We start from the raw sequence: 12,408 nt of genomic DNA, 5'->3' as shown, positions 1-12,408 counted from the left end.
TTTATAAGGCCAAGGCTGTGGGGCACCCCCCTATAAATAGGAGGGTCCCCCTCCCCTCATTTCATGGAGTTTTGGGGTAGGGAGACCCTTCTAATGAGAGATTTCCCCTCTTTTTCTTGATTCCCTCTGGAGAGTGCCTACTCCAAGTAAGATTCTCAAGCGTGGGTAGACCCTTCGATTACCCTTTCGGAAAGAGAGTAATCTCGTTTCCTTCATACTTGTTATCCCGTCAGTGCACGGATAACAAGCGGAACCCCATTTTACAGCCTTCATTCTATCCAATTGCTCACAACCAAGCCATCTAGAAGAGCCATTATTCTGTCAAAAGAAATCATCGTCGGCCCATTTGTCCGTCTCCCCTGAGCCAAGGGATTACCCAGATCTGAGGCGTCTCTTCAGAGAGGTATAATTACTGTATTTTTATTGTTCCAATGTAGTCATTAGTGTTTTACCGTTTTAATGTACATATTGTTATTGGTGTAATGTACATGATATGGTCCTGCCATAATAGAAGGAGAGAATATTCGTTATTTTGTAGCGTCTATAACAAAAAGACCGGCTTCCGCCAGGCAAGATGGGTGCCTAACACCTTCCCATGCTTGTAACCTGACCCCTTATCTGAATCTCTGACTAGACCATATGGAGTTCTGTAGCCCGATTGCGTTCGTAATGGACAAGGCCACATTTATTGGGTCCTAGGCCCTAACCCTAGGTGGCGACTTCACATTTTTTGATATATTTTAATGTATGACCCTAATCCCATGATGACATGTCAAAATGACACCCTGAATCATAAAACTCATAATCATGTCGCCAACGAGGCTGCGGAAACCTCATCACCCGAGGACCATGGTACTTACAGATGGTAAGTTTTTGAAAGTCCACGTGGTAATATTTCCTTAAGATCGATTTTGGCTCTAACTGGTAATAATCCTCATCAATCGGTTACACCTCTAAAGGTGCTTCAATCCCTACATGTGGTCAGCTGTAATGTCTCCATAGTGACCATAACTCATTGCAACAATGAAGGCCTATAGTTTCAACAATCTATGGCGCTTATTAATCATAAAGCGGTTACTCCTCAAATTCCTCAAACCGACTAGGGATTCATCATCTCATTGATACAACTTCTCGCACTAATGATTGTCTTCAATTTCACCCATTTATGACGCTTCAGGTCCATCAAGCCGTGACACCACTTAATGCTCATTATTTACTACAAATGTCAAGTGGTCACATCTCTTAGGTTTCAATAACTCCTATTGGTAGTGATTGTCTTCAAGTGGTAACACCTCCTAATATTATGAGTTATGGTGACCATCAATCACTTGGTAATCAAGCATCATTATCGGTTTGGGAACAACTAGGTAACATTCAAACTTATCCAAAACCGTTATAGGAGTTTTCAACAAGTAGTGATACTACAAATATGGCAATCCCAACTCACCAAAATGCAATTGCTATTCGATCAGGGATCCTTCAAGCTGTTGAAAATACTTGGGATCATTTATTATTGAATCTAACAACAAAGTAATGATCTCTACACTCTTCAATTCGTCGAGCACATCGACCCACCGATTGCAGTGGTTACTATTATTCAGGATATTACTCATTTGACATCCTAATTAGAATCATGTAATTGCCTTTATTTTAAGGGATAAAAATAGTTTAGCTGGCTCTCTTAGCAAAAGGGCCTCGTTCTTGATGTGTAGGACTATTTGGCCTATTTCCACTCTATGGCTTCTAGGTGCTTGTAATTTGGAATCCATGTGTACTACATGTTTTTATCAATAAAGATCTGTTAACAAAAAAAAAAAAAAAAGATTTTAAATATAATTAGAAAGTAACTTACCTCATTCTCTAGAGGTGTTATTATCTTACACGTTTTTTCAAGTACACATGTAAAATGATAGAACTTTACCCTCATTTAAAGAAAAAATATACTAAAAGTGAAAAAAAGAAAAAAAGAAAAGAAAAAAAAAAGGTTATAACTTCTTTTTTCACCAATCTTGATTACAATAGGATTTGTCCTCTTTTAAATGACACTAAAGACAAACCAACAATCAGAACTATCTCGATAACAAACTACAAATTGGCTGTGTTGCATGTGGAAACCTCCAATGCTTGGTTCGTCCACGGATGAGCCTGCAAAGACCAAGTGATGAGCACAAAAGAGCCGGTGTGGCTCCGGCCTATGACTCTCCAATGCTAAAGTTAGAACACCAGTGCAACAGCCTAACAGCTAGTAAAAAGCGAGATGATCAATAAAGCTCCATACCTTAGTATTTATAGAGGGAGATGAGGCGGTTGGAGGAGTCCTAGTATGGTAAGAGTCCTTGTTTGGTAAGGCTCTTCCCTGCGGAGCGGAGTGGAGTGGAGAGTTTCTTTCGGGGTCGGACTCTTGTTAAGGTAAGAGTCCTAATGGGAGTGTGATTCGGTATCGTGATGAAAGCGTGACTCGATTCTTATCCCGTGATTCTCGGGTGGTGCTGACGTGGCACCGTGATCTCCGGTGGGGAGTTATAGTAGCCTTTGTGGGGAGCTCAGCTTAGGAGCTTGGCCTCGGCCCACATGGCCTGAGGGTCATCATTAGTTGTGTGAGCTTGGCCGCGCTATGGTACTCCAATCGAGGCCGACCTGCGTAGGCTCGGACCATGGGGTCGGCGGTCGTGCAACTCAGCCGTGATGGGGGATCTTTGGGTAGGTGCTGATCTGCCGTGCCGTGCGGCCAGAGATCGGCCGAAGAGCTCGGCCTACTAGGTCAGCCTTGTCGGACCCGTACGAGTTCGGCTCAGCGTCCAGTTGACTTGGATGTGTCCGACGAGCTCGGCCAAGCAGTAAGGTTTGTCGAAGATCGGGTCAGCCCGATCTTCCGCTGAGCTCGGTTCGGTTCTTAGAATGACCTCGGCTTGGCCATGTGGCCTTCTTCTGATTGGTGGGGTGCTTTATGCCTTATCAGGCTGCTCTAACTCAATAAACTAGCCAGCTTAATAGGACTCAGCAATTTGGATAAAAACAATGGGATGTCACTGAGCTTTCTCTTTTTCTTTTTTTTTTTTCTTTTTTTCTTATTTTTTCCTAATTTTAAAATTATATATTACAAAAAAAAAGGGGAGAATATACAAGCCCAAGGGCAAGGCAAAGAGAAAAGAAATACAAAAGTAGCCTAAGGGGAGTTGGTTGCAAAAGGGAAATAGGCAAACCCCAAGATACAATAATGAGAGTGTTCCTTGGGGAATCCTTTATAAAAGCATTGGGGAGCAAGACAAGCTTAAAAGAAACATCAAAGAAGATGGCATTCCAAATCTTGTCTAAAGAGCGGGAGTTGGAAGTCCATCTTCGAAAGTTATAGGAGATAGCAGCACAAAAGGCTAACTTATCGATGGAGTCACAAATAGACATCCCACCAAAAGTCATGTAGATCCAGAGCCACGCTCTCTGAAGGGGAAGGTGTCTTCTTCTGTTAGGCCAACAACAACTTAGGACTCTCTTCCATATGAAAATTGTAAGAGGACAGAAGCAAGCAGGTGGTCCAAATTCTCCTAACTTGGTTGTTCTCAAGTGCTAAAACTTGACAAGTAGGAGTATTTTTTGTAGGATTTACAACTTCGGCTCTTATAAAAAAAATGTCGTTGGTGAGATTAAAATTACTTTTTTAGAGTAGAAAATGTTTTATTTTCAAGGTATAGAAACATGGATTTCTTGTCCCCCTCCCCCCTCCCCCCTCCCCCATTCCTTTTTTATATTCAAATGAGTAGATTTGATCTTTAAAGCTCAGATTTATGTGTTTATTGCCATTATTTTCAACTTGCATTTTTTAAAACAAAGTACAAATGTTGTGGTATTGGTAAAAAAAAATTTGTATTTCACAATAATTTTATAAATATACCAAAAAAAATTATTTTTCTATTATTTTTTAAGAATTTTTTAGATATTTTTGAAGTTTCTAATCCAAACCAATAATTGATGTAATTACCCATCATATTACTTTGTTTTAGCTTATATAGGGATCAAATAGTTATTGACAATGGTTGAGTTGAGCCCCAATCTAAGTTTAAAATTCATGAATGAAACAACAATGATGTTCTTTGTGAGGTTGACATTTTGGATAGCTATTTGTCGTACTTTATCAGGATTCTAATACTACTATTAAAATGAAAAAATTATTATGTCATTTACTCATGAAATGCATGAGGGTTGATTTGACCATTCAATCGTTATGTATGAAACTGAATATCTACATGTTGAGTTCCATGCTCTATGTCAAATTTATCTCATTTATTCTTTCGAACAAATAAATATTTCTCAAAATTATCCTATTTCATTTTTTTAAGTTTTAATCGCATGATAAACTGCCATTTTGATTAATCATTAGAGAGTTTGATCTAAATATCATGATTATACATTGATTAAGTTACTACAATATAGATATAAGATAAAGTCAAACAACCCAAAAGGGCTCTAAAGCTAACAAGAATGATTTTAACTAAGGTAGTAGTTTTGTTTAACTAAGAATTGTTTTTTTTTTGCCAGAGGATATTTCGTTTGGAGTCCATATGAACTTTTCCTTTAAAAATGTGGGGTAAGTTCTAGGTGTTAACTGTAACATTATGCTTAAGGTATGTTGTAGTTGTAATATTCTCTATCTTATCTTTTCTTGCATCAATCTCTGGCTTGGCATCGTTCATCACTGTGCTGGAGTAGGGAACAAGATTGCACTGTAGCTAGCCAGCTACACCACTTTTTGGCCGATGTACAGGCTCGAACCCGAGACCTAAGCTTTACATTGTGATGTTGCTAGCCATTGAACCAAGGAGCTATTAACTATAATGTTATCTCCAATACCATAGTTTTGACTAATTATCATGAGTATCTTATATTATTAATGGTTGTTATAATTATTAGAAAATATAAATTAATAATAAAATAAGAGGAAAATATTCTTTACAAGGCCTAGAGAATAAGTTTTTCCTTGACAAATTTTGACACAAAGCCACATGGAAGGTTTTTTCTTTTTCACAAAAAAGAGCGGTGATTCACTTTTTTATGAAAGAGCAGTGATTCGCTCTGTTGGCCACATGTATAATTTATTTGGTGACATCAATTATAAATTTCGCCACACACATATATTGACTTCTGTTCGTGTATTTTCAACTACTAAAAAAATTTTCATAGTTAATTTTTTAAATATTTTCAAATGATTTTTTTATTCACGTGATAGAAAACGTATAAATTGAAACTTGTGAATAAGTCCACAAATTCTAAATACCAACTAAGCCACCATGTTGTAAATGTTAAGGTCATCAAGGAATAATTTGCTTATGGAATAATTATATTTCTTTTTTTTATCAATATTATGCTATTATTGTCAATTTTTCTCTTGGATTATATATGTTATGTACTTATGGTACACCACTTATCTAAAATCGTATATAATCAAATATTTGCCATGTGGTAGCTCCAATAAGGGTCAAACTTTGTGGATTGGTTGACCCCAAAATCCCTTACAAAGTTAAGCTTTGACATGTCTTAGTTGATTAATAGGCAAAATATATCATTGAAAAAATTTAGGCATATGAAGAGGGTGCACGAGACAACAAGGTCGTGCATGGACATATACTTGGGGATATGCTATTACATTGCAGGGTAAATGATTGAATTTAATACTGAAATGTGACACATGACCAATCTAGACCTTGGCATATTTGTCCAATGATCAAATTCCCAACATCATCTTGGAAGTATAGGTATTTATTGTCAGTTGCAATTTTGGAAGATCACCCATCTAGGTGATCCATAGTTTTTCCAATAGTTATTTTAATAAGGTAGAAAAAACATTATTATTGAGTTCCATCTTAATGGGGGCAAGCATATCTACCACATGGCAAGTTAGCCTAGGTCTAGATTTCTCTAGCAAGGAAACAACAACCTCCCTCACTCGTGTGTAGATTATTTTCGAAACTTCGATACACTTTCACCTTCAAAATGAATAAAAAATGCTAAAAAATAAATATTTAAAAAAAAATACTGCTGAAAATACATGGTATTTTGTTCCCTTATGGTTCGTATTGGCTCATACGATATGCCTCAGGTAGAAAATGGAGTATTGTAACAACTTTCTCTACATGTATGCATGTATGTATTGCTTCTTTTTTTTAATCCCTTGTTATTACTTGGGAGTTGGTTTTCTCCGACACCCATACACAATTTTGCACCAATTAACATCATGGATTTCGTCAAATAGACAGATTTTTTAATGAAGGAGAGAGAATGTGGAACCCACATTTTAGGAGGCATGCAAAGAAATCCACACGACGGTATCATGCGGTTCCTTTTTGCTTATTAGTTATATAATGGTTCATACATTTAGTATTGTTATCATTAGTAATATTATTGATACTTTATATTATTACTATTATTATCATTACATCATTAAAGTTATTATTATTATTATTATTATATTAATATTAATGTGTAACCTTATTACAATATCAATAGTTGCATTATATTTGTTACTATTCCTACTACAAATATGTTCTAATATTGAATTATTACGAATATAAAATAATTGCGGATAAAATATTAAATTATTTTTAATATGCTATTGTCAATACAACTATAATGTTTTTCTTATTACATTATTACAAGATTATCAAAAATTACATTTGTTTAATTATTGTGACACAAAAAAAAAAAAAAAAATTGGATATAGACTAAGAAATCTCATATGATGAATATTTTTTTCCGTTGACAAATCCATACAAAATACGTTTTCAATCTAAAAGCATGTAATAGGCCATAAAATCCTTCTTGAAATTGGGTTAGGTTACCTTATACCACTTAAAAAATTGGATTCGATTATTTTAATGCCAACTTATAAGGGCTCAAAGATGCATTAGAGAGTATGGAACATAAATTAACAATAAAAATGTCCTTGATATCACCAGAAATTAATTTAATTGACTTTGATGACCCTATGGGTTTATATAAGGAGGGTCATAATAAAAGACTTGATATAGTGCCAACACTACTACCTTGGGATCTTTACTTGAGTAAATATTAGGTTTTAAGAAAGAAAAAAAAAACAGAAAAATTGGTTTTACCTGGTGACCCATCAAGAGAATAGTTCCTCTATGTTTAAAATATTATTTTGTTTCGTGATCTTATTATCAATTATTTTGAATGACGCAATTATTGATATATTATATTATTATATCACCGTATTGGGTAACCGATGTTACTGTATCTTCTTTATATATATTTATGGGATTTTCTTATTAATATCCTCTTAAGGCGTCAAATAATTTATGATTTTTTTTTAAACCTTTAAAATGTAACATTTTTTTTTCACGAATGAATATCATGCTTTCTATAGTTAAAAGAGTTGAGACCTAACATTAGATCCAAAAGACAAAAATACCAAAAGGAATAATGAATGGGCCCTATGTATATTTAATTTTTGCTCATTTATTTTGAATGATTATAAACATTTAATTATAATTTAAAAAGTTCTTAGAAAAAAGATTTACATCAATCTGAAGAACCCAGTTTTTCCATCAACCTAAGACCATTGAATGGTTACCAATCGAACAATAAAATTACATATATTTGACATGTTTACGTAAATGTTAAAATAAAAAATACTCCTAGTAGAGTTCGACGAAGAAAAACAAAAAGTTTAACATTTGGAAAGGTATTAAAAATTAACCATTATAGCACAACCTAAATTGTATAGAAAGCGAATTTTATGAAGCAAGAGGATATTGATATAATAAAACAAAAGTACAAGTAACGAGAACAATTCAACTAACAACACCTCCTCAATATTGTGAACAAGTGCCTAACGCACTTGGCAGCATGTGGTGTGTGGAAGCCCACTGCTATCAAGAGTTCAAGTCTCCTGGTTCAAATCTCCCCTCTCCCAATAGAATAGGATAGAGTAGAAGCTACTAAACCTAAAAAAAAACACTTCAATATCCATTTTATATGAAGCAGAGTATAGAGCTATGGCACATACTACTACTGAGTTGATGTGGATTCGGTCATTACTTCTTGAAATGGGTCTTCCAGTACTGACTCCAATGAAGATGTTTTGTGACAACCAAACAACCATCTATATTGCTAGTAATCCGATCTTCCATAAGAAGACCTAACATATTGAATTGGATTATCACTTCGTTCGCAGTGTTGTGTTGAAGAAGTTGGTTAAGACACCGTTTGTCTCTTCGTCCGATCAGCTAGCTGATGTGTTTACCAAGTCATTATTTGCTCCTAGCTTCCGTTATTGTTGTAACAAGCTGAGCATAGGTGATATATATGCTCCAGCTTAAGAGGGAGTGTTGAAGTATTACCGTCAGGTTCTAGGGGCAGTTTAGTCTTTCTATTCTCTTTTCTATTTAGCTCTTAAAGTTTATGTAAAATCATTACTTGTGAGGGACAATACTGTCCTATTTTTATGTTTGTTTATTATTAATAGAGAGGGACAGACCTGCGGTAGAACATTCTATTTTGTCCGCAGGCTCTCTCCCACCTTTGGAGCTTGTGTGGTTCTCTTCTTCCCCTCTTTCTCCTCTTCTTCCTTTGTTTCTCTTAATCTAGTTATAAGAATCTGGTATTGTAACATGGTATATATATATATATATATATATATATATATATATATATATATATATATATATATATATTTGGGTAAGGAGTAGTTTATTGAGTAGGGAGTGCAAAAGCCATAGCATCCACGAGATAGGCCTTTTGGACCCAAGGGGTGGAAATAGGCCAATCTTCCCTACACGAGCAGGAGAGAGCCTTCCGAGCTAGAGAGTTAGCAATGCTGTTAATCTCTTTAGGGATATGAGCAAAGGATAAATAGAGAAAATATGGCTGGAGATCACGAATGTCATTTACAACGGGGGATAAAATAGTTGGGGGAGATCTATCGAAATTGAGAATGATAAAGATGAGGTCCTTTTTATTTGATTCCACCTCAAGGTTATAAATGCATTCACTAATAGATAACCGCAAACCCAATCTGATGGCCAGACACTCTCCCAGTAAGACCTACAAGAAAGATGAAGATTCGGTGCGCATGTCATCTTACCAAGGTAATCTCTTATGATATAGCCCAGACCACCCGATTGCTTGTTAATTGGAGGCTTCCTTCTTAGGGAAGAGATTGGCCTGGAGTTCTCATGGCAATCTATTGACATCAAGAGGATTGAGAGCTCCTTTGAATATTTCTGTTCTTTCTCTTTTGTATATAGAGGTTTGATTCATACCCATTATCTCACTATAACTTACCCTCGACAAGGGTTATGAGATTCTTCCTTTTCCAGAAGATCTCTTCCCTTTTTGTAGCTCTTTTTTTGCCTTGTGAGGCTTAATAAATTATTCCTCTAGGATGGAGGGTTTGCACCAAAAAGTCTATAGTTAGTACAGATTTCATGGTATTTTGGCCCATACTTGATTGATTAATTGGAATCAATCGAACTCGATCCAGACCACAATTTCGCTCTTTACATTAATCACGAGGTCAAGACTTTTTATTTTTTTTTAAACTGTCTGGCTTGAGTTCAAGCCTCTACTATCCTTCTCTTTCTCTAGATCTGGCCATGTGATGTATTGACGTGCTTTACTTGGATTATCATCCTATAAGTACACCTTTAAAGGGTATTGGACGGTGCACCTCACTTGTGGATTGGATTTTTAAAGGTGTACAAGTAAAGTGCACTGTCCGATGCACTTTGAAGATGCATTTGCTTTTCTTTAGTCAAGTAAGATAGGCAAACAAGTGAAGGTGAATTGATAACCATTGCAGCCTCTAGATCCAAGTAGAAGTGGACTCATTCTGTCTAAATCACTAGGTTCTGCTTGGTTTCTGAAAAATTTTTAAAAGCAAATAAATCTATTTACAAATCACAATTTACTTTGATTTTATTATGCATCAACATGGGATCAATGAAAGCATGCAAATGGGGCATCAACATGAATGAGATTTTTTTATTTCATGAGGGGCAAAGCGATAATTTTGCGTGCTCCTATGTCTAGGCACAGCCATGCGACCAGGCAGCGATCTTTTTCCCTTTTCTTAAATCTACGTGTTAATTTTAAAGATTATAACTTTAATGTTAAACCACAGGCAAACAAAAGGTTTTAAGGAGTTGTAGTATGAATGAATCATATACATAAAATGACGGCTGTAAATACATGGGTGCATAGGCATTCATGGGAGGGTATTTGATTGAATTTGAATTTGGATTTAACCCATAGCCATTCATAAATACCCTTTCTATCTGACAGGTAGAATCATGATATCATCCAACCACATAGCAAAATGTTGTCAACCGTTAAGAGAAGCTAATCTTGATGCGCCATGAAGTACTCATTTTTTCTAAAACAAAAATAAACCCTGATTAAAGATTCTATCCTTGTAAATCTCTAACCGCTATCTAAGACTTGATTAGATTAAGAGTTTAATTAGTACATTTCTATTGTCGACCCCTTCTTTTTTAAGTATTTTGAGATGTTTGAGAAATCTGTACCATCTCCCATATTTCTTGGCATTGTCTTCAAACAAACCTTCATCTTCTTCCTTTGATATCTATACATCTCTACTTCGTAAACATTCATAACTAAGTTGTTAACCCTCTCTCTCTCTCTCTTGTCTTTTTAGCTTCTCATTAGCTTGATTGGGAGTCTAAGACGTGATTAAATTAAGAGATTAATTAGTATCATCTCTCATATTTATTTATAAATAAAGTTACAAGGATTTAAAAGTAATTCCCATGGTATATAAATATTTCATTGACGGGGACTGGTAGATGCACAATGATGTGTAATCATTCATTCATTCATCGGGTCTTTCTTCTAATATTTCCTTCTCCTTAGTTGGCTTTTACATAAAGGATTATCTAAGTGGCATCTCTATTCCTAAAAGTTCTTTAAAAGGAGGAAAAAAAAAGATTTTCGAAAATATTTAGAAAGTGATTTGTCGTGATTTCATTATAAAAAATTGTCATTGTTTTGCACATTTCTCAAGTATACATATGAAATGATAAGATTTATTCTTCTTGAAAAAAAATGTATTATACTAAAAGGGTAAAAAAATAAAGTTACAAATAATTTTCCAAGGCCTAATTTTTCGGGGCGGGGTGGGGCAGGGCCTGGGTTTAGCTCTGCCCTTATATATATGTATAGATATATCTGATCCTTGGGTACATCTAAGGGGTTGAGCTCCACCGTTACATAATACACAAGTTAAACTATGTATGTATAGATGTATGCAAGATAACAACCATGGAATGCTTTCTTTGATTTAAAGGTTGTGTAGATCTAGGGGTGTAAGTTTGGCTTTATCGGCCCGAGCTTGTCTTGAGCCTAAACTGGGCGTGGGCTTAGATATCAAGTCCCTGAGGGTAGGTCAGAGTTGGGAAGTTTTAGCCCTTAGTCAGGGCCAGTCTAGGCCTTGGGTTGAGTCCGACCTGGCCTTGTCTTCTTCTTCTTCTTCCTCCTCCTCCTATTCTTTCTTCTTCTCTCTTCTCCTCGGCTTGACCCAACCCTGCATCTTCCTTCCCCCTCGTCATGGTCAGGGTCAGCCTAGCCCGGTCCTGAGAGTGAGTCAATGTTGGATTTTTTTAGACCCCAAGTCAAGACCAGATCAGGCTTGGACCCATCTAAGGGGATTTAGGGCTAAGCTGGGGTTAGAGAGATAGAGAGAGATCCATTATTCATCTTTTGAGTTGACCCAACTAATTAAAAAAACAAAAAATAAGGGCCAGTAACTATCAGTCAAGCCCAACTTGTGGGCAGCTATTTGTTGACATTTTATTATGGAGAATTGAAGAAGGAAGAGGAATGTCCAATGAAGTGCATGCTTTGTGATCAATTAAGCAAAAGAGATATGGTGTGGATGGTATAGAGATAAAGACTGAAAATTAATGTAATAATGTCTTTAATATTATTTGAATGTTTATGAAATCCCTCCTACCATAATCTTCTCATTACCTATCAACCCCACAAATCCTTCACGATTGAGACGTATTACTATTCCCTCACCATCCACACACACGAGAAGAGAGAGAGAGAGTCAAAAAGGAATATTATGTCCACGTCCAACATGCCTTGCCTTAAAAGAATGAAGAGTGTTTCACCAAAAAAAAAAAAGAAAAAGAATGAAGAGTGGCCAAATTATAAGTGAATATTTGGGTTTAAGCATTGTTGATTGAGAATATTAATGCATATTGGGTTGTAGGTTGGACCCACTTAGACATAGGAGCACAGAATTATTGTCCTGCTTCCTGTGAAATAAAATATCCCACCTATGTTGATGCCCCTCGTGTGCTCTCATTGACTCCCCATGTTGGTGCAAAGGCCATGTAACCAGACAACGATCTCTTGCCTTTTTATTTTTACAAA

Source organism: Telopea speciosissima, chromosome 8 (assembly GCF_018873765.1).
Source record: "Telopea speciosissima isolate NSW1024214 ecotype Mountain lineage chromosome 8, Tspe_v1, whole genome shotgun sequence".
Lineage (NCBI taxonomy): Eukaryota > Viridiplantae > Streptophyta > Magnoliopsida > Proteales > Proteaceae > Telopea > Telopea speciosissima.
The sequence above is the reverse complement of the archived record's forward strand: the minus strand, read 5'-3'. Positions refer to the sequence as shown.